The sequence below is a fragment of the Anser anser genome (genome assembly GCF_964211835.1).
Source record: "Anser anser genome assembly, chromosome: 13".
Classification (NCBI taxonomy): Eukaryota; Metazoa; Chordata; class Aves; order Anseriformes; family Anatidae; genus Anser; species Anser anser.
In genome coordinates this window covers 14013657-14035306 of record NC_139734.1, presented here as the reverse complement: position 1 = coordinate 14035306, position 21650 = coordinate 14013657, and the positions used below count along the sequence as shown (strand labels likewise).

The following is a 21650-nucleotide window of genomic DNA, read 5'->3' as shown; positions in this document are numbered from 1 at the left end:
ACCTACTCAGGGGCAGCAACACACGCCAGCCTGGAAGCCCTGACTAAGAGAAAACACTGCAAACCTTTTCAGTCGCTTTTGAAGAAGACAGTCTTACTCTTTTCCCTCAAAGAGTGAAGTTATGAATAACACATTTGTTCTGCTACGAGGCCACAGAAACAGTTCTGGAACAGTTACCCAGCAGCGGCACTGCTGGCCGTGCTATTTCAATAGATTGGCAATGCCAGAAACGCTCACTAAACTCCGTGTGATCCAGGCACGAGATCTGGGCAGTGCCTACCTATTCTGCACGGGCAGGTTTCATTGGCAGGGTCTGCGCTCATGTGCTCAAAAGCCAACATGCAAATGTACACGTGTAAGTTAGTCATGAGAACTGGTATCAAATCGGTACCCAGTGCCCAACGCCCTGCTTTTTCCAACAGAATACGTTTGAGAAGTTCCCTTTCAACTGAATCTTTACAGAGTAAAGCTCCCGCTGGAGGTCTCAAGACAAGCCAAAAAAAACGCATGCTCTGCTGGTGAGAAAGGCACAGCGTTAGCTGCTGATGATCTTGCTAGAGACGTCTCAGGAAGGCACCATCCTAAACAAGCCCGAAGCCCAAGCCCAAGGAAACCGTACGCTGAAATTTGATGGCATTAGCATTTTTACTCCCCTAGGTATTGGTGGGGAAAAAAAAAAAAAAAAAGCAGTTAGCAGAGATGAACAGAACTCCTCTCCACAGAGCTGGGAAAGCAAAGCACAAAACAGACTCATCCACAGACAGCTCCTAAAATGAATTTCTTTCTCTGCTTCCAAATACCAAGATCAAGCTTTAGCACCCCTCTTCCTCTGAGAAGGGCGCCTCTTTTCTCCCTCTTGGTGTAATTTCACTCCTCCAGAAAACACCACCTCGCTGTCAGCAGCACTTTGTGTGGGTGTCATCTGTCCTTCCCACATCCACCGGAGCAGAATGAAAGGACCTGTAGAGTGCACTGTACCTCTGCTTCTGAATGAAAGCATAACCCCATGTACTGCAGCCAGCCCCTTCAGAAGGTCACGCTAGGAAGAAACAAAAGCTCCCAGGTGCATTTCACAGACACCAAGGCAAGTTTGATCCAATTAAGTGCAACAACTTTAGTGCCAGGCACAAAAGGTATCCCTGAGATATTCCCTCCCCTCTCCCTCCTGCCACACACACAAAAACTGCACACACATGCATTTCTGCCCGGCTTTAGGCTGCAAACTAAACCCATTTTCCACTGAAATCTTTTTGATCGCATAGCCCAGGATGAGGAGAGGACTGTAGCCCACAGACAAAGATCACAGCATATTGCACGGGGAGCAGCTCCTACCTCAGCCAGCCAACAGAGCCTGCAGGTCAACATAATTCCTCTTGGGTGGAGATATTTACCCCAGCTCCAGGAGCCGGGGTTCTGCTGCCATGCCCAGCACTTCGGACAGACAAGGAAAGCATCTTCTTTGAGCAGCGTGGCTTCTCACACACACCGAACTGCAGCAGCAGCCGCCTGGGAGAGCATCAGCAGCTGAATTGCTGCACATGTATCTCTGCAGATTATTTCCTGCTCGAATACTTGGCATAAAGGCAGATGCTCTTAACCCTCTGGAGGCCTGGGACTCCGTACCCCATCAGCAGGGGCAAGCAAATAACTCCAAATATTCTGCGGCGAGGCCAGAGGGGAGAGAGTGAAGACACACAGGGCATCCTCCGAGAAGTAGTCCCAACCTCGAGTTAGTTGCAGTCACTTTGGGAGGCAGGCATTCCCACGGCAGCCCACAGCATCCCCAGCCAGGCACCGCACAGCTCCTGCTGCGTCGACCGCTGCAGGTCCCCTGGCTCCAGCAAAATGCTGCTCGGAGCTCCCACGGGAGCCCAGGGGAGGGCCCACTGGGGTATCACAGCCAGCAAGGTGGACCGGCGGCTGGAGGCCAAGCAGGCGAGGAGGTGAGGAACGCAGATGATGTGGAAGAGCCCAGCAGTGTCACTGGGACTCAGGGATACGGGGCTCCCGCTCCCGGCACCAAGCCTTGTGGCCCCAGGCGCTGCCCAGCACCTGCGGGCGCCCACGCTGCGGGCAGGCACGCGCTGCCCAGCCGGCACGGACAGCACTCAGCCGGCGAGCTTCGGCGCTGCTCCCTCTCACAAGCTGCGAATGTGACTGGAAAGCATGGCTGAAAAACATGCTACAATTAACAGGAGGGAGGGGGATACTATTGCTCTCCTGCTAGTCTTAAAGGCACATTGCTCACATGCGCCTGTTGGAGATGCAAACGCCCACAGCTCCAGCCCAGCATCTCCCCTGTCTGCAGGGAGCTGAGAAGCCCGGCAGGAGCCCCGATGGGTCAGGGGAAGGAGAGCGCCCCGGGAGCCAGGAGGGGAAGGGGCAGCTGGCAAGAGAGCTCTCGCATCGGGATCCAGGAACGAGGCCTTCCGCATCTCCGTCCCAGGATCCAATCAAGTCCCTGTCACCCAGCCTGGATGCCTGCCCCCATCCCTCTGGCAGCATCCCAGCCGGACACTACGTCCCACACAGCCCCAGCCACTGTCCTGCTTGCACCCCACTAGGGGAGGAGAGCCTGGCACACCTCAGGGGCATGGTGCCCCATGGTTTGGCTTGGCAGCAGGACCAGATTAGCAGCGCTGCTCCCCCCAGAGATACCGACCAGGACTACAGCACCGGCAGGTGCAGTTTTGCGCCCTGACACTACGCAGAAAGGATATCTCTTCCGTAATTCTTCTCTGAGCCACGATCTGCGACAGCTTAACATGCAACTCAGGCTAAAGGTGTGAGGAGTTCAGCTGGTCTCAGCCTGGCTGCAACGTCTGGTGCACGTCACCTCCCTCCCCCAGCATGGCAGCAGGGCTGTGCACCAGCTTCACATTCTCTTTGCTTCTCCTGATGCCCTATTCTGCATGTCTTTGGATATTCTGTTTCGTCCTTCAATATATCATCCAACAAGACATTAGATCCAACCCACATAAAGCATTTCCCCTCTCCGCCCCCAAAATTGCTAGCATTTGAACACCCTTTATGAGTCTATTAAACAGGGAATTCACCCTCTTATAAATGTCTACTAGCAGTGGTTGCTGCCACACACGGTATGTTTTTCTTAGCAGGATGGGGTCAGTTGAAGCCCTGGACCTTGCTTAAACTGCTTTGAGTCACACGTGGTCACATTAATACCTTTGATTCTCCAAGTCCAGTGAAGGCACCAAAATAAACTCATCTCCTACCTTCCTCTGTTATCATGAAGGAAACTATTAGCAGGATGGACATTTAGTCTTAGTAATGACAAGACAATTACTACGGTAAAGAAACTGTAATGCTAAGCGTAGTTCAACTTCAGGCTTTTCTGAAAAACAGCCTTATAGAAAAAGGCACAGACTTTCTACCTTTGGTACACAGTCAGTGAAAAGTTACCTGATAGAAATACGCATCGCAGCATAATAAATATCTGCTTTCCTGTAGTGCTAGTACAGAAGATCTATTAAAACACAATCACTTGATGAGGCAAGTTCAACACAAAGATCACCACTTCCAGGCCATGCAGCTTTGCACAAAAATACCACAGGGAATTAGTTCAAATTTTTCTTTATTAAGCACCAAGTGTCTTAAAGAGAAGCAAGTCTTTTTGACATCAGACCTACAAAACACGTGTAAGTAGTAATCAAAACGCTAGCAGAGACACTTAAGGCTTTATACTCTTGAAGATTTTCCCCTGCGCATCAAAGATCAAATTTGTTCTACAGAGCACAGCTGAGGGTTTCTCAAGTATAATGCTTCATGAACCAATCTGATTAGTATGCAAACACAGCACAGTGACTACCATCACATCATTACAAGGATCTATCCTGAAGTGTAGCAGTCCCTTGCAGCATACTGAATAGAAATATCCTATGTACAAGCTTTTTTTTTTTTTTTTTTTTTTTAAATGTGAGACCCAACTGATCGATCAGAATTAAATTCAGTGGAAAGGACTGCTTATTACGTTCACAGGATCAAATGCTGATTTGAGTTATTCCATTGCATGCAATAGAGTGATCTGACATGAAAAACCCAGAACGGTAGGGTCACATCTTACTGTCTGCTACAAGGTGTGTCACTGAGAATTATGCACGCGTGTAAGGGTATATAAATGGGCCATACTTAGCTGCAGTGAGTACATTATCTCTTTGATTCAGGGCAATAAGAAACTTTATTTTTTTTCCCTTAAAACTTATGTTAGGGTGTGAAGTGTCACACTATAGAAATCCGAATCATTAAAGACATCTACAAACAACTGCAAGATCTGGAATTCACATTATAGTTGTACTAAACTGTATATTCCACCAAATATATTTATGTATTCCAGTTAGAATACACAGCTCTTCACAGAAAGAAGAAAAAAAGTGAAAAACAACCCTTCTTGAAGGCTTTAAAGAATTAAAAATAAATGTAAACCTAAGGAAGTACAGCCACAATTACAGAGGTTTATAAAAAAGAACCTTGAAGCCAGAAACCTAAATATAGCTATTCAAAATTTCTAGAAACACATTCTAATCTATAGTCCTATCGGATACCATATAGGTAACAATGCATACTGTAAAACTTTGTGGAACTCAAACCTCTCGGGTTGTGGATGCCCATGTTGAACAATATGCACACAAAACAGGCAAGCTATCCATGATACAGCAGGCACGTTCAAGAGCACCTGGGCAGGCAGCATGTTGACCTTGCAGCACTACATAAGAAATAATACCAGATTAAATGGGTAGTTTGGATAAGAAAAGGCAGGGACCAGGGACAGATGGGGGCCTGGCAAGATGAGGTTGTACCCAGTAAATCACTTGTATAGGTCCTGCAAAACACCACAACCATCTCTGCTCACAAATCATTGAATGTTGGCCCCAATCTTCATGTCACAAAATTAACATATCCTACTCCTGATGTTAGATATCTGACCTCCCTTTATAATTGGCCTCCGACTACACTCACATGAAAGCTAATCTATCTTCTAAGGAAATAGTCTTTTTTTTTTTTTTTTTTTAGGGAATCTGTTGTTACCACATTATATGTGATCATAATTATTTTGTTAACAGGTTTGGGCTTGTAAGTAATTGATTCATACAGCTGCTGTCAGCACATACTTCAGGTGATGTGTAAGATAATCCTTAGAAATTGGAGGAAAGGGCTTCTGTACTGAAAATCAATTTCAATAAAATCATTTCACACTGCTAGAGGGTGATGGGAGTGGCTGAAATTCCACACTTGTGCACTTCATGCACTGAAATGACTGTGGGGCAACCACTTCGGCTGCCGCGGGCAAGCGCCTGAAGCCCTGCACATGGCAATAGTGAGCACTGGAATGAACTGGGATGTCCTATGTGAGCAGCTGGCCGTAAGACTCTCCCTCCTGACCGTTGCGTCCACTTTGCAAACATGCGGTGAGAGCTGTACTCAGTTTAGTGGGTAGTTCCTATGCAGACCACGAGTTGTAGGAAAATACTTGCCAGAAGCTGAGATGGTGCCATAGAGCTAAACAGCTCTTAGAAGGATGCTTCACATACATGCCCAGAAACTGTGAAGGGTAAGGCCTAATTCTGCGCTCCCTAGAAGCTCATAGCTACAAATAAATTAAGGAGACTCTGGGACATACCAAGGCCTTTCACTCCAGCATTCCCTGCACTTATTCTTCCCCAGGACACTTAACAGAGCTGCTCCCAAATATTTTGTACCACTTTCAGCTGCTCTCATCATCCCTACAAATAGCAAGCTCCTGAGCACTTGCCGTGGCCTCCTGGATCTCTACAATTCAGAAACCACTGGGATGGTAACAAGGAGATTTCAGGCAGAAGAAGAGAGGCCTGGGGAGGCATTCAGGTGCCACAGCAGGATAAAAGTGCACAGGCTGAGAAATAATGGTACAGAGCCTTAGTGTACAGCTTTCTGGAAACCAAGCTCCCAACAAAGCTAACAAAAACAGAATTAAAGAATATAAAGTTTTTAACATTTGCACATACATTAGCATGGTAAGCTGACAATTCTGGAGTTTATTTACATTGGGGAAATTTTAGAACTTCAGAAAATGCATCAAAATCCAAACCACATCTCCAGGCTTGAGCACATCAGTGGGAAATATCAGAGGACCAGCCTGCAAGGGTTAGCCAAGGAAATGCATGTAGATCAGAATGGGAGTTTTCCCTATGTCCCCTAGGAGATAAAAAATAAACAAACAAACAAACAAAAAACACTAGGGGCACCAGTGAAAAAAATGCCCTTTCAAACATTATATTGTCAAGACCAAAAAAAAAAAAAATCACCCGCCTGATCTGGGCTATTTTACAGGTAGATATATTTCTAAAAAATAGAAATAACATTGAAATTTTAAAGTCAGTATTTACGTTGTGTTTGAAAATATTCTGTTATATTGTGAAATTAAAATTTCACAGCCCATATCGTACCTCTGATTTGAAAATGGAAGTATTTGCACTATGAAAAAGGTTTGCAGAATTCGATTAATATGTTGGCACAGAGTTAAAAAATCATGTTTGGATAACCTGGGGATTAGAAACTCCCCACAGTTGTCTTGAACAAGCTTGCTGGTTACACATTTTTGAGGGCACCCTTTTTGGATTTTTTTTGAGGAATCACTTGACTTCTCATAAATCAAAATTTTATTTAGAAAATGCAGCATTAAAAGAGGAGCACAAGAATAAATCAGTCATCCATGCGGTGAATGCACTATGCATTCAGAGACTTCTGGGCTGAACCCTGTAACCATAACCAACTATGGTGCATACATGTATAAATCGATGCATCTCAAAATTAAGTTATTAAAGAAAAGGCATTATTCAACAGTCGGGGGCACTCTTCTGACTAGGGGTTCATCCTGACTCAGTGACAGAGCAAAGGTAACAACAAGAAATTGAAAGGGGGGAGAAAAAGGCAAAAAAGCAGAGGTACCAAATGGAAACAAGGCTGCAGCAAAGCGTGGGAACACAGAACATCTGAGAATTGAAAGATGAACTCTCTTAACAGTTAGGTGCAGCAAGAATGCCTGAACCCTGGCACAAACTTCACACTGCAAGCAGTAGATCCTCCACTTGTGCACTTGCATCCCAGAAGGCCAACCATACCCTGGTCTGCACCAAAAGCAGCGTGGCCAGCAGGTCGAGGGAAGTGATCATCCCCCTTGGCTTTGCTCTCACGAGACCCCACCTGGAGTGCTACGTGCAGCTCTGGGGCCCTCTGCACAAGAAGGACAGGGACCTGTTGGAATGAGTCCAGAGGAGGGCAATGAGGATGATCAGAGGGGTGGAGCACCACAGGTAACGGTCCTATTAGCTTTAATCTGAAAGAGGGTAGATTTGGGTAAGATATAAGGAAAAAATTCTTCACCGTGACAGTGGTGAGGCACCGGAACAGGCTGCCAAGAGAAGTTGTGAATACCCAATCCCTGGAAGCGTTCAAGGACAGGGTGGATGGGGCTTTGAGCAACCTGGCCCAGTGAAAGGTGCCCCTGTCCTTGGCATGGGGGGTTGGATCCCGATGGTCTCTAAGGTCCCTCCCAACACAAGCCATTCTATGATTCTATAACTAAGTTAAATTGAGCTGCGTTATAAAGGAGTGAGACTAAATTATTTAAAACTTCCTTTCTGGCCATATGTGCTGTGAATGGTTGATAAATCGTAGGAAGAACATGCTACTTTTAGATCTCTTGACTTTCCTGCTCCAGCGCCCTTGTCTCTCCCACTGAGCAAACAGGAAATTAATGCTTACTGCTAGCAGGAAGCTGGGAAACGTGGGTTCTGCTCCTGGTTCTGCTGCCAGCACGATGAATTACTTTGGGCTATTCATTTAAGCTCATAACCAATCCTATAAAACAGTCCCAACAATTCCACATGTATCTGGGAGGTAATTTGGAAAAGGTGGATGCCACACAGACCCCCTTGTTGTCTGCCTGCAACATCACTGACTCCGTAAACACGAAAAACTGCCCAGGCAAACCTTGTGACTAAGGTCTGTGGTCCTCCAGAAGGTACAAATGCTTCCACACCCCAACCACCAGCTTTCACTCCTCTAACTTCCTCTGCTACCCACTGGAGACCACCTCTGACGTGCACCCACGGCACGATCTCCAGCCCTCCACTGCCCTGCTGTCCTTGTGATCCCTCAGCTGTCCCCTGCCCCGTTGCTCCAGATGCAGCATCCCCTTCTCTGGGGATCCACTGCCCTCGATACCCCTTCTGAGACCTGTCCGTACTTAGGGTCTCACATATTGGCACTGAGGAACTCCTGAAAACTGAACCAATATCAGAAGCAGAAAACCGATGGCTGACCATGAAAGCATCGGGCCTTTCCTTCACACAAAACTAAGCAAAGAACCTGCATGCTGGGGGTGCCCCCTGCTTCTCAGCTGCAGCACGAGCCCACGCTACAGGCAGCACCCGGTGGAGTCAGAGCAGAAGGGAGTCTGTTTCACAGATTTCTCTAGGTTGGAAGAGACCTCAAGATCATCGAGTCCAACCTCCGACCTAACACTAAGTACTCCACTAAACCGTATCCCTAAGCTCTACATCTAAACGTCTTTTAAAGACCTCCAGGGATGGTGACTCCACCACCACCCTGGGCAGCCCGTTCCAATGCTTAATAACCCTTTCGGTAAAGAAGTACTTCCTAACATCCAACCTAAAACTCCCCTGTCGCAACTTTCGCCCATTCCCCCTCGTCCTGTCACCAGGCACATAGGAGAATAGCCCAACCCCCACCTCTCTACAGCCTCCTTTCAGGTAACTGTAGAGAGCAATGAGGTCGCCCCTGAGCCTCCTCTTCTCCAGGCTGAACAAGCCCAGCTCCCTCAGCCGCTCCTCGTAAGACTTGTTCTCCAGACCCCTCACCAGCTTGGTCGCCCTTCTCTGGACTCGCTCGAGCACGTCCATGTCCTTCCTGTAGCGAGGGGCCCAAAACTGAACACAGTACTCGAGGTGCGGCCTCACCAGAGCCGAGTACAGGGGCACAATCACTTCCCTCGACCTGCTGGCCACACTGCTTCTTATACAGGCCAGGATGCCGTTGGCCTTCTTGGCCACCTGAGCACACTGCTGGCTCATATTCAGCCGACTATCCACCAATACTCCCAGGTCCTTCTCGGCCAGGCAGCTTTCCAGCCACTCATCTCCCAGCCTGTAGCTCTGCTTGGGGTTGTTGCAGCCCAGGTGCAGGACCCGGCACTTGGCCTTGTTGAACTTCATGCAGTTGACCTCAGCCCATCGCTCCAGCCTATGCAGATCCTCCTGCAGAGCCTTCCTGCCCTCGAGCAGATCGACACACGCACTTAGCTTGGTGTCATCTGCAAACTTACTGAGGGTGCACTGGACGCCCTCATCCAGATTGTTGTTTAAACCTGAATTCTTCAACAAGGTCCAAAAATCCTAGGGGAAGAAGCAGGAGAGGATCACGGTATCACAGCTGACATACCACAAACCATGGCACTGGAGGAGGACCTGCTCCTTCTATGCCTCCTGGGGCTGGGGAGGCAGTTTCTTGTATAACAGCTGTCAAAACCTTGCTTTGCCATGGCTCAGCAAGCTTTGCCTCAGCCTTCTGCTAACTCGGAGGTCTGGGGACAGCCCTGCACGCTCTCCTTTTTCCCTGGGAGTTTCAAGCACCTGCGTGCACCCAAGGGCTCTCCTGGAGCTCGGGGAGCAGGACTCTGTCCCTTTCTGCACTCAGGATGCTCTGGGAGGCCCCACTGTCCCCTCCTTCCCATTCATGCTCTCCTAGCTACTGGCTAACAGAGCGAGAGGGGGGTAAACATTGCAGAGGAGCCCAGCGGTCAGCACATTCCCCTGGCACATCGTGTCCTGATCTCTGCTCTTCACACACTCAAGCGCCCCGCGCTGGGCTGCAGGGATGCCACAGCTGCTGCTCCAGCCGCAGGCTGGGTTGTTGATCCAGCACTTTCCGGCTGGCCAGAGAAGCAGACTTTGTCTCCCATTCCTGTGCAGGGCACTCACTGGTGCATTGCGATTGCTCAGCCTGAATGTATTAACCCAAGAGCACTAAAAAGGTTTTTATCTGAAGTTGGACTAGAAGGAAAATGACTAAGAAGCTTTGGCAGGTGGGGTGAAACCTATCATTAATTTTAGTAGCAAATGATCTAAAATATATACACGCGTTGTCCTTTTACACAGGAACTGGGTTTCTCTATTGCTGCTTTAAAAATGTCATACTAGCTCCACCTAGCACATTGAATGCTTATGCTAGCACTGGTGAATCATTCAGGATAAGTATGGTCATTTTTGTTCAGTTTGATCAACTGGTTATTTTTTTGCAATTCAGACTAATGCTTCCATTTAATTCCTCCACAAACTCCCATGGGAAAAAATATGGCCTTCAGCTAATCTCTTAAGGGTACATTTACTAAGCATGCAAAACATTTTACAAATAACCAGGAGGAGAAGGCAACACTTTGTTATGCATCACATGTATTTTAAAAGTCCATTAGAGCCCTCTGGATTTATCATGCTGTCAGAACCCAGATGGATATTTAATACAAGTACAATTTCAAAGGTCAGTACAGAAATCCAACTGGCTCATCTGGAATTGCCTGGGCCATACAAGTGCTCAGACCACTCCTTGCAAACACTATCTAATGACTTGTACCTTGCAAGCTCTGCTGGTCCCAACTGGATCAATATTTCCCATAAAAGTTTCTTCACAGTAGCTAAGCAGTGCAACCACTAAACCCACATTCCTGGAATACTAATTCCAAAGGAAAGACAAGCAGACAAAAATATTACTGCAGCACACCTAGTTTTCTGATTACCATTTCTTTTTTTCTGCTAAATTTAGCACAGAGCCAATCATTATACAGTAATCTTGACGACAGACAAAATGAAAAGGTGTTTGGAGAAGACCTGATGATTGAGGTATGCCACGCACTTACCTACAGAAATCCAGGAGGAGTTGTTGCCACGTCTAACAGCACAGCTTCCCTTTTAGCAGGGCTCACCAGGGGTAGCACTACTGGTAATTGCCTTTAAAGCAATACTTCGGCAAGGAAGGAAAGATTCCTGAGGGCTGGCCCTTTGCCACAGATTTTCTGTGTGCTGTGCGTTGTCGTTCCAAAGGAACGGATTCTTGCTGAGCATCCAAATGTGAGTAAGCAAAGGATAAATCATTCAGGGCATGTTTTCCAATGTCTTTGTCACAAGGGGAATACTTTCAGAGAAAACTTTTCTGCCACTCAAATGTCTGGTACTATGGGCCAGACCATGTTGTCTGGGACATACTCAGAGAAGCCAAAAAAGAATAAATCAAAAAAGGTTGGGGAGAGTTAAAGTCATCATATGAAGAAGACCTGATTTGTAGTCCACTTTTGTGGGCTTAGAGGTTTGTTGTTCAAGTGGTTTATGGTTCAAGTCCATAGGCTTTTTCATCAGAAGGATCGTTTCACTTTTTTTTCCTGTGTCAGGTGACAGATATTCTTACAGATGTGGTATTTCAGACTGAACTGGACTCACATAAGCGTTAGAGTATGGGCATCCAGAGAACATCCTGAGCCTAGCCAAACTCACACTGCAGCCCCGGTCAAAAATAAGTTCAAGCACTTCTGCTTTAAGACCAAGCTGGAGATCTAGGGTCATATAAGAATGCATTCAGAAAACTATAGGCAAGGGGAGGGTGATGGGCAGAATTTGCTTGGATTTGCAGAAGACAAGGGTTAAAACATATGTCTCCATAGCTTTTTGCAGTTATGGGAGATAAGGCACAAGAAAGAGACACGAAAGATGAGGAAGGGCATCAACCATCATCAAATCCTCAGTTCAGTATATTGCTTACCGGAAGCAGGCTCCTCTGTATATATGTTATTAGTGGTTTTTGCTATAACCAAAAATTATAAGCAAGATAACCAAATATAAAAAACAGTTTTGAAGATCAGACCTTCCGCAGAGATGAGAAAAAGAGTTCATGCACATCTTTGCCATAGCACTGAGTAATACCAAAAAAGTCAGAAACATAGATCAGAGTATAACTCAGCCCACAGGTATTTAAGAAGAACATCCCAGGCCCAAAGGTTGCACTAACTCTCCTGTGTGAGAATCTTGCTCCTGTTTTACAGAAGTACCATTGCTGCTGTACACACTTGGAGCAGCCTGAGCCCATATGCTTGGGTGGCTTTGGGCCCGCGCTGAGACACGTGCCAGTTCCACTAGGGCAAGAGGTGTTAAGTGAATCTGCATGCAGATGGGGAGTATGCATAGCGAAGGGAGTGCCAGCTCCTTGGCAGGATGCTGCTCGGCTGTGAGGGTGATGCCATGTTGATAGCAGATGCTGTTAACACCTGTTGATGGGTACAGCACTCTTTTTAAAAGCAGTCAACCGTGGGAGGCAGGAAAGCATGGGGTTTGTAGGCACTCAGAGGACAGAAACAGATAATTGCTTTCCAGGTGCCAGCAGGCAGTAAACAAAGGAAAACCTGTGCTGCAATGTTGCAGAGACAGGCAGGACACGAGGGAATCTGCAACAAACAGCATCAGTCCTCAAGGCAAAGAAACACCAACCTGTAGCTGCGGGACCCAGTGTGTTACTCAGTGTGGACTCCATGCGTTAAAGGGATTTTCATGTGCAGCAGCAGCAAAGCAGAAAACACAAAACCCTGTTACGCTTCAAAGGGTGTTGGGTTTAGCACAGAGACGAGGAGACCACTTTGCCCAAGCAACGTGGGCTGAAATGAGCCGTCTGGGGAAAAAAGAAGGATTAGGGCTATGTAGTCAAAAAAAAAAAGAAAGAAAGAATGCTTGCCTTTCTCAATAACCCACCTGGGAGGCTGTACATAAACTGCCTGAGACGACAATTTCTACCCAAGCATGTTGCCACTGTTCCTGTAGAACAAGCATGTTCTGGCTACTTCCTACTCACTAAGACTTCAACCCATTCAGCTGGCCAAGACAGGAACCTCAGTCTGATGCATGATTTTGCAACGTTCAGTGCAAGAAGTTCTCTAGGCGTGAGCCAGCTGCCTTACACAAGACAGATCTGGTAGGCCCCCACACCTTCATGATTCCCTTAGAGAGCACTCTTTACTCATTACTTCATTCTTCCGCAGAATTTTTCTTTTTCCCCAGACATCACAAGTACTCAAATACAACATAACCTAGAGAGTATCCACTTAATTACTTGTATATAGGACAAAAAAAAAAAGCATAGGGCTATGAAAGCAGATACATTCTGCTATACTCTACAGTACTGCAATACTCTACAGACATTCAAACGTTTTCAAGCCAGCAGCTTTCTAATCCTGCTATCATTTCTATGTATTTCATAAACTTCACTGGATCTTGATTCAACATAAACATCATCATAAACATCATAAACATTTCCTGGCCTGCATAAGAAGCAGTGTGGCCAGCAGGTCTAGGAAAGTGATTGTGCCCCTGTACTCGGCTCTGGTGAGGCCGCACCTCGAGTACTGTGTTCAGTTTTGGGCCCCTCGCTACAGGAAGGACATGGACGTGCTCGAGCGAGTCCAGAGAAGGGCGACCAAGCTGGTGAGGGGTCTGGAGAACAAGTCTTACGAGGAGCGGCTGAGGGAGCTGGGCTTGTTCAGCCTGGAGAAGAGGAGGCTCAGGGGCGACCTTATCGCTCTCTACAGTTACCTTAAAGGAGACTGTAAAGAGGTGGGGGTTGGTCTGTTCTCCTATGTGCCTGGTGACAGGACGAGGGGGAATGGGCGAAAGTTGCGACAGGGGAGTTTTAGGTTGGATGTTAGGAAGTACTTCTTTACCGAAAGGGTTATTAAGCATTGGAACGGGCTGCCCAGGGAGGTGGTAGAGTCACCATCCCTGGAGGTCTTTAAAAGACGTTTAGATGTAGAGCTTAGCGATATGGTTTAGTGGAGTACCTAGTGTTAGGTCGGAGGTTGGACTCGATGATCTTGAGGTCTCTTCCAACCTAGAAATCTGTGATACTGTGATACTGTGATCTGTGCTTGTGACATTCTTTGGCAGGGGCTCCCCAGGCTGTTTGTCCATTGTACTAGGATCCTTCCCTTTGATTACACTAAACCTGGCACTTGATAGCTTCATTGATGTGTTCTCAGACCAGCACTACCTGAGAGAGCATGCCACACATCCCTACCCACCCTCCCCATATCGTTTTATACTCCTCTGTCATATCCCACCATCTCTTTCCACACTTCATGTTCCAAATGAGAAGGACTCATTCAAGCAGTTTTTGTGCTTCCTTTTCAGTATCATTCTTAAATATTCCCCCTAGTCAGTCTGCCATAAAAACTCATGCTACATTCATATTAATATACTTTCTCCGCTACCATTTTTTTTCCAAATCTCCACTCAAAGCTGATGTGATGGCGTTTTCAATACAGATTCTCAATCATTACTAAACGCCCAGACTTCATACAAACATGTTTTTGTTTTGTTTTTTTCCCTTTGAGTCTATCAAAAAAATACCCTAGATGATTACTGTCTTCTGACCACGTTTCAAGACTCAGCTTGTTTGTTACCACAGATGAATAAAAACAAAGAAAATAGTTCTGGAAATGCTGTCCACTGCTTCTCATATTTTTAATTAGTTTAGTGCTTTCACTGAAATCATCCAGCAAAAAAAAAAAAATCCAGCCCTTGGGAAGAGACTAAACAGAAGAAAAAAACTCTTAATATGCAAAGTTCAGAAAGCAAAAATAGAAACAAGTTTTAAAAAGGAGCACCTCTGGCTGACCCTAAGAATATCTTTTGTCAGCCCCCCCAGCTCCAGCAATACCATCAACCAGCTGGCTGCATAATTTAACATACAATATCTTATGCATCTTGATCTTATCACAACACTTTATAGATGCTAATGGAAATGGTTAAATAGACTTTTTAGATCTTATATAGTGCTTACTTTGGACTGCAGAGGTTTACTCTGCACCCAGTCAACTGCCTAATCCGATGTACTGAAATCTACTGTCAAATGAAGCACAAAGTAAAACGCATTTAATAAATGGAATAGAGATTAGCTGACCATGAAAAACATATTGTACAGTCATTCTTCCTTTAAACCGTTAGTTTTTCTAAAACCCACACAATGATATATCTAATACTCCCAGCTTCAATTTTTAGAACTCCTTTTTTCCTAGGCTCATTCCTTCTTCTATGGCTTGCTATTATAAAGACCACAGCACAATTTACTAGAAAATAATAATGCTAATAAACCACTATGCAGTATATTTTATTTCACAAGTTTCCTACAAATTTTGTGCATTTTGTCATAAAGTAACAAAGAATAGAAAAGTGCTTTTTGCCTGCCTATAGCTTTTACTAATTAAAGCCAGTAAGGACTTTTTTTTCCAAGCCATCTACCAAAAAGAAAAAAAAAAAGAAAGGAGTTAAGACACTGGAAGAAAGCTGCAGCATACCAGCAATGTTGCAGTTCAAACAGTTCATCATCAAACTGTTTTTTTGTTGTTGTTTGTTTGTTTAAATCAAACATCAGTCTGGCAGGATAGATATCATGTCCAGAAATATGTTTTTCCAGGGTGAAAACAATCCCTCAATCCTTTGCAATCTATCTGTTCTGACCTTATGATCTTCCACATGCACACACGGGGAAGTTGACGGTATAATTTGTAGAACATCAAAATACGGATTCCACCCCCACACTCCCAAATTAAACCCTATAAGAAAGAACAATATGGATCAGCTGAATCTAGGAAGGTGGAGGAAAAAAAGGCTGTTGCTAAACATAACTCCAAGAGAACTGCACTCATTATAATAACACGATTATCACTACAACTGTTTGGAAGATAATTATTTCCACTAAGATGCTGCTACTTTTTGCAAAGCATAGATGTTTCCAATTGCAATGATCCCATCTAACATCTGCATTTATATCAAGATATTAGACAGAGGACAGGTAAAAATAGTATGATGAAGCTGTTGCGTTCTTTCTATATGACATGTCCCTTTATTGTACCTTGGTCTCCACCTATGTTATGAATCAGTCGAAGGGGAAGGTAATACAAAGGAGAGATGCACAGACAAAATAAAGGACAAATGTTCAATTCCTTCAAGTAAAGCAGACAACCCTCCAAGTAAAGTTGGTCAGATTTGTGTTGAGGAGGAGGAGAATAAGAACTTGAAAAATATCAGCCACCCATAATAATGAATATGAATTAGACACACGGATGGCTCTGTGAAACTGGCAGGGACCTCTTTGTAGGCATATTGTCCAGGGAACAAGATGTCTCTGTTTTAAGTCAGACCATCCAACCATGAGGTACCAAACCCTGTCAACAATGGAAATGAGCACAATGGTTACGAAGGGAAATAGGAACTAGGGCACACTGATAAATTCAGTAAAACAATCTTGAAAACACAGGAGATAAGAGATTAGCAAGCTAGATGATACTTTTTCCTCCACACTGTCATGGCAGATTGTTTAAAGCCTGTCAGATGCTCCTCCGGGAATCCCTTTGTAGATATACTGAGAGCAGAGGGAGAGCAGGGAATCAGTCAATACTTAATAACTTTATTACTCAGACAATACTATATGAAATTAATAGAAAATTACAATTACATTTGGGAAAAAAATGTTTGTCTTTTGCAACAAAAATCAGATAGCTTAAAGCATTTTGAAAGGTTCTTCTCTTTTAAATATTGAAGAGGCACACACCTGTGCTAAAGCTGTTGCAGAATTCTTGAGAATCTCCAACTACCAGAGAGTTTCCAGGAATACTTTCAGCCAAGACTGAAAGTTTTCTTTTTCCCCATCTCACTTTCTTTTTCAAATCATGTGCAAAAATGCGACCGCGCTGAAATCATTAGCACCACCCACCGGGCAGATCTGTTTGGCACTGCATGCTCGCTCTCTCACAGACAGTTGGAGTCTATCTGGACACCAGGGAAGAGGCTTCCAAAGCACTAGCAGCCTTACACTGCACAAACTGCAGTAAGTTTCTTTCACAAGGAAGAAAGAAAATTTCAAAAGGAAGCCCAGGAGCACATTTGCTTTTAGCTCCTACATTACATTCACAAAACTACTACTGGAATGCTGCACACCTATTGGGAAGCCCAACATTTTAAAAGAATTGAACATGAAAGAGAGATAGAAATAGCCAAAAAGCATTTGAGAGGTAGAGAATATCCTTCACAGTAAGACACCCAAAGAGCTTCTTACAGAAAAACTAGTACTGAGCAGTGACCTGTAGAAGTGCACAAACTTCTCAGAAAATGTTTAGTACTGAGTTCAGCTTTTGGACCCTGACTACAAGACGGTTATTGAGTTGCTCAAGTGATTATAGAGAAGAGCAGCAAAACTGGTGAGGGGACTAGAAAACAAGGCACGTGAGGAGTAGCTGAGAGAACTGGGACTGTTGAATCTGGCGAAAAATAAGGCTGAGGATGGACCTCATCACTCTCCACAACGACCTGAAAGGAGGCTGCAACAAGGAGGGCATCCGTCTCTTTTCTCAGGTTTCAAGTGATAGAACACAAGGCAATGGCCTCAAGCTGCACCAGGGGAGGTTTAGATTGGATATCAGGAAGAATTTCTTCATGGTAGGGGTAGTTAGGCATTAGAACGGGCTGCTGAGGGAGGTGGTGGAGTCACGATTCCTGAAGGCATTTAAGGGAATTGTGGATGTGGCACTTCAGAAAAAGGCTTAGTGGTGGACTTGCAGTGTTAAGTGGATGGTTGGATTTGATGATCTTAAAGGTCTTTCCCAACCTAAATGAGTCTGTTTCTAAGTCTAACTATCAACATATACAGCATCGATATACCCTAAAACAACAGAAAAGGCAAAGAAAAAAACAGAGTCACAAAGTTACTGATTCTGGTATTAAATTACAAATTAATAGGCTTAGAGTACTCAAATAGCATTGCCTGGAAGACTGGGAGCACTGCTTTCATTGCTGTTCTCTATTTGTCTTCCTGAAATAAACACCCTGAAGAAAATAATTATTTTGTACCACCTCCCCCCTCACACACAAAGCCCTGAATAGCAATATAAATTTAGTTTTCTCAAAGAACTGGTAATTTGCCTGCCTTTCCTTACCCCTATCCTCCAAGGAGGAAAGGAGAGCAGTGGTACTCTCACAAGTTCATTTGATTGGCAATTGCCTGAAGTCTTCTACTGATCTTTAAATGCACTCTGAATCTAATAAAATCTTTGACACCAGCACTGGAATATTTCATACACTGCAGTTTAATTTAATTCCTTATTTATCTGACAACTGCCAAACAAGGGGATATTCCGTGAAAACTAATACAGCGCTAAATGAGATATGAACCATTCACAAAATACTATGTGCACGTGTGTGCATGCAAGCCCACATATCCCGCTATTTCTTTATGAAGATGTTTGATTTGTTTTAAATTTTCTGACTGGAAACAGACTGCTTCAGAAGTCTCTCTACAAATATACCCAGGAGGAAGTTTGACATACACAGCATAAACCCGTTGGTATCTAGACTTAGTCCTGCAGAGGAATCATCTGTAGCATTTAAAAAAAATCTTTTTGCATACTGCTGTTTCTTAAAGTTGTATTTTACACTGTGAACATAAGACATGAGAACATCACAAATCGGTGTTATACTACTGCTTGAAAAAAACACATCATGCCCAGATGTACAGGGAAGCCTGGTTTACAGAACTGAGACACCAAAAGCAACCATTTCCTTCTGCTCTGCTCAAAAAAAAGGCTACTAGACCACCCAAACATCAAGAAGAGACAGGACCAATGGAAAAGAGTTCAGAGGAAAGAAAATAAATAGCTGAAAAAGTAAAATACGTTATATAATTTATCAGGAAGAACTGGAAAATGTGGTTTGCGCTACTGGGCAAAAAGAAGAGAGAGGAGAGGCGGTACTAAATCAGCCTTGGTTGCTACAGAGTCACACAATATTCAGGTCAGAAGGAACTGCTCAGAGAGCTGATCCCTGCCACGGTACACCTCTGTTTTTCCAGAGGCACGTATCCAACTTGACCTTCGCTGATGAAGCCTCTACTGTTTCCCCGAGCAATAAATTCTGACGCTTCTGTACTACTCCCTTGAAAAGTTTTCACCTAAAATACAGCCCAAATCCTCCTTGTCACAACAGAGCACTTCTCCACTTGGAACACAGAAACAAGAACACTGTCCTCTTAAAGCAACAGTATTGCCACACCTCCCACCAACCTTCAGTTCTTGATGCTAAACAAGCCCAGTTTGTTCAGCTTTCCCTGACAATCATACTTTCTAGTCATGAGCCAGTTCATATTGCTCATTTCCAGGCCCCTCCCAGTTTTCTCCCCACTCTCCTGATGCTCCAGCTTTGTGCATTGTGCATGTCTAATCTTCTTGGCTACTTCTCCATTTATTCCCCCTGCACAGCACCTGCCTGTTTCAGAGCAGCGAGGCACCTGCTCTCCCAAGCAGCCATCATCCAACCGTGCACATCTAGCCCTGTCCCTGCCACAGCTACCTCACCAGCCCCTCACCAGCCCACAGTTGTGCAGTCGATCATTGCTGCCCTGTTGTCATGTCTGGCACCTGCTAAACTGCATCCTCTGGTTTCAGAACATATTTAAAACCGTCAAGACAAATTGCAGTTTCTGGTTCCTTTTTCCAGTGTATATACATCCTTTCCAATAGTCTATTCTCTGTAACGAGAAGAACACAAGATCAGATATTAAGATATTTGCAAACAATTATAATTACAACTATTAGGGAACCTGTAGAAACTCCATGCTGGTGGTCCTTAAGAAAAGGCTAGCAAAACTTCTGTTTGAAAGAAAATAGGTACAGTTAACTATGCGTAGGCTGGAGAGATGACATCGATAGCTGGTTGGACTTACTGCATAGGACATGGAAGCAAGGGTTCTTGCTCCATCCACACATTCATTTAATATATTGTTGCTGTGTGCCAGAGTGACAATGTGCAGAGCCCTGTTGTGACAGCTGTCTCATCAGCAAACACTCCAAGCACCAGTGGAGCTTAAAGGAACATGTGGATGGAGCAAGAGCCCTTGCTTTCATTCATGCCCTAAAGGGCTCCCAAATTTCTCTGAAAGTGACATTAATTCCCAAGGGGGCAGGGGAGGAAGGAGGATGGATGCTGTTTCCAGGGAGCATTTGACTGTGCTTGCAGATGTGGGTGGAGGTGCCCTTGTGTTTCCGCAACATTTGAGCTTTTGTTTCCCCCTCCTTACTCTGCTACTATTCTTTCAGGTCTCAGCCAGAACACAACTTTTTTTTCTTTTTTTTTTTTTTTTCCTCCCAGAAACCCCTCATTCCTGCAGATTGATGGGTTTTGTCTTGGATGCCTAATCCCCACAAAGTCATACTTCTCTTTCAAAGGAAGGCTCATACTTCACTCATAATCCAAGGCTACATATATTAATAATATAGAAAAGCCATACAAACACCTTTAACCTGCTGCAAGCAATAACCTATTGATTTAACATTTTGCTCGCTACTAATAATAAAAGAATGAAACCAAGCCACTACATCACAAACTGTCACTAGCAGCTCAGAACAATGAGATCCCTTTTGGATCAACAGAAGCACGACAACTGTAAACTCCCATTTCATACCTCCACTGAACTGCAGACAGTACTGCGAGTCACCTCCCTTCACTAGCTTTCAGCCCTCACCCCGACTCTATACCTGCATATGACCAAGTGCACTCAAACAGCACTAAGCACAGACTTGATAATGGAAAGGTTTTGAGTCACGTAAGTGCTTGAATTTTAGGATATGTCAATTGATATACTTACAAATACAAGGACATAAAGAAGTCTAAATCAGAGCATATGATCTCTGAATTCATCTCTGAAGTTTTAAAATAGCCTTCTTGTCACCCTAGAACACCAAACAATCATGCCCAAAGCTGGATACATATTCTCTCTTTCATCAATGAATCTCTGCTTTTGCCTTCCTCTAATTGACGCGTTACCTTGAGTTGTCATATCCCATTATATGCGATGTGACATAAGATGACAAGAATAATGCATCCTACTTTGATAAGAACAAATTTATCAGATTAGCTTTGGGGGAAAATAGGAAAGCAAAAGTGTACTGACCAGCAGTTTACTTGAATTACATTATATTATTAACAAGTTGACTTCCTCTCACATTGAAAAACAACAAAAGAGCCAAAGTGAAAAAGAAATTTATTTCCTTAGGAAAAAAACATTTAGGAAAGCTTCCACAGATCTTCTCCCCCACCCCCCAAATCCTACAAAAGTTAAATGAGTCACTTCAGCATTGGTTGATGTTGAGCTATTGGTCACCAGATACTAACAGACACACCACATATTTCTTTTCAAAAGTGAAGGACGTGAATAAAAAGGACCTTCTTTACTGGCTGAATCTTTGACTAAACAGATACCACCACCACCCCATACGCTCCCTCCACCCTACTGTTGTGTAAATTGGATGTCCACAGATACTGGAATGTAGAGATTAAATTGAAGAAAGTCAATTAAATTTCCTGTTAATTAAAATCTGAGCTAGTGAGCTTCATGCCTATTTGTGGTAAGGAAGAATAGCACTTAGCAAATAACAGCTTCCCCAGAATTGCTCTTCATGGCCAGCAGCCTGCTGGAGTGGTGAGTACATGGTAGGAGTGGGTGAGTTCTCATCTCTTTTTAAGCACATACATATTCCCTCAGTCAGAGTAAACATG

General features: G+C 44.5%; 1 protein-coding gene across 5 annotated transcripts in view; it reads right to left on the bottom strand.

The window, feature by feature from the left end:
* The window catches only part of HTR2C (5-hydroxytryptamine receptor 2C), a 310851-nt gene that overhangs the window by 222555 nt on the left and 66646 nt on the right, over positions 1-21650 (bottom strand). For 2 of the 5 annotated variants that reach the window (XM_083797967.1, XM_083797968.1), the window contains exon 1: positions 1333-3106. The exons of 1 other annotated variant lie outside the window; for it this stretch is intronic. The gene's annotated coding sequence lies outside the window, so the exon portion shown is untranslated. Of the gene's footprint in view, positions 1-1332; positions 3107-21650 lie in introns of those variants that run through there. 2 more of the 5 variants (XM_083797969.1, XM_083797961.1) reach the window with 1 other exon arrangement.